The sequence below is a fragment of the Carlito syrichta genome, unplaced genomic scaffold (assembly GCF_000164805.1).
Source record: "Carlito syrichta isolate Samal-C Ts95f unplaced genomic scaffold, Tarsius_syrichta-2.0.1 Scaffold314716, whole genome shotgun sequence".
Taxonomy (NCBI): domain Eukaryota; kingdom Metazoa; phylum Chordata; class Mammalia; order Primates; family Tarsiidae; genus Carlito; species Carlito syrichta.
This window is the reverse complement of record NW_007258812.1, coordinates 39,036-41,207: the sequence shown is the minus strand read 5'-3', so window position 1 is coordinate 41,207 and position 2,172 is coordinate 39,036.

Below are 2,172 nucleotides of genomic sequence, written 5' to 3'. Positions count from 1 at the left end.
TCAGGTTAGGTGGTATCTCAGTGTGGTTTTGATTTGCATCTCCCTGATGATTAGTAAGGTTGAGCATTTCTTCATGTATCTGTTGGCTACTCGGATGTCTTCCTTTGTGAAGTGTCTGTTCATATCTTTTGCCCATTTTATTATGGGGTTGCTTGTTTTTTTCTTTTCAGCATGTTTGGGTTCCTTGTAGATCCAAGATGTTAAGCCTTTGTCAGACCTGGTGTTGGCAAATATTTTTTCCCAGTCTGTAGGCTGTCTCCCTCCTCTCTTGATGGTTTCTTTGGCTTTGCAGAAGCTTGTCAGTTTAATAAGGTCCCACTTGTCTATCCTCTCTCTTATGACCTGTGGGTTTCAGGTTTTGTTCAGGAATTGGAGGCCAGTTCCGATTTCCATGAGGGTATGTCCTTCATTTTCTAAGGTTCTTATGGTTTGAGGTTTTACATTTAGGTCTCTGATCCATTTGGAGTTAACCTTTGTGCATGGGGATGATAGGGGTCCTGTTTCAATCTTCTGCATGTGGTCAGCCAGTTTTCCCAGCACCATTTACTGAATAGGTTCTCCTCTCCCCAGTGGTAGGTGGTGGAGGCTTTGTCGAAGATGAGTTGGTTGAGAAATTGAGGTTTTGCTTCTGGAATCTCAATTCTATTCCATTGATCTATATGCCTGTTCCTGTACCAATACCAAGCTGTTTTGTTGATTGTAGCTTTATAGTAAAGTTTGAAATCTGGTAATGTGATACCACCAGCTTTATTTTTTGTTTGCTGAGGACTATTCTTGGACGTTTGTGTTTCCATATGAATTCCTGTGTTGTTTTTTCTAGGTCTGAGAAGAATGTTGCTGGTAATTTGATGGGTATTGCATTGAATTTGTAGATTGCCTTAGGTAAGATGGACATCTTCACAATGTTGATTCTTCCAATCCATGAGCATGGGATATTTTCCCCCTTGTTTGTGTCATCTTTGATTTCTCTGAGCAGTGTTTTGTAGTTTTCATTGAAAAGGTCTTTCACGTCTCTGGTTAGGAAGATGCCAAGGTATTTCATTTTTCTTTTGTGGCTATTGTGAATGGAATTGTGTTTTTTATTTGGGTTTCTGTTTGTTTATTATTGGTGTAAAGAAATGCGATTGTCTTTTGCACATTTATTTTGTATCCTGAGACTTTGCCAAAGGCCTTTATCAGTGTAAGGAGATTTTTGACACATTCTCTTGGGTTTTCAAGTTGCACAATCATATCATCTGCAAAGAGAGATAACTTGACTTCGTCTTTTCCTGTTTGGATACTCCTGATTGCCTTCTCTTCTCTGATTGCTCGAGCCAGGACTTCCAATACTATATTGAACAGGAGGGGTGAGAGTGGGCATCCTTGTCTTGTTCCAGTTTTCATGGGAAATGGTTCCAATTTTTGTCTGTTTAGGAGTATGCTGGCTGTGGTTTTCTCGTAGATATCTTTTACTATTTTGACGTATGCTCCCCGTATGCCTATATGTTCAAGGGTTTTTATCAAGAAGGAGTGTTGGATTTTATCAAAAACTTTTTCTGCATCTAATGATATAATCATGTGTTTTTGTTTTGACATTTATGGTTTTATGAATGTTGAATCAGCCTTGCATCACAGGAATGAAGCCTACTTGGTCATGGTGGATGATTTTTGAGACGTATTGTTGAATCCGGTTAGGATCTTGTTGGGAATTTTAGCATCTATGTTCATCAAAGATATTGGCCTGTAGTTCTCTTTCTTTGTTGGGTCTTTACCTGGTTTGGGCATCAACGTGATGTTGGCTTCATAAAATGATTTGGGGAGAGTTCCATCTTTTTCAATTGCCTGGAATACCTTCAATAGAATGGGTATCAGCTCCTCCTTAAATGTCTTGTAGAATTCTGCTGAAAAGCCATCTGGTCCAGGGCTATTTTTTGTAGGTAGTTTTCTTATTACATAGTCGATTTCCTTGATTGTTATTGGTCTATGTAGGGTCTCAATTTCTTCTTGTTCCAACCTAGGTAGGTTGTGTGATGTCAGAAAGTCCTCCATTTCCTTAAGGTTTTCAAGTTTGTTTCCATACACGTTTATGTGGTAGTCTCCAATGATCTTTTGTATTTCTTCAGGGTCAGATGTGACTTCATCTTTTGTGTTTCTGATTGTGCTTATTTGGGTTTTTTCTCAATCAGTATAGCT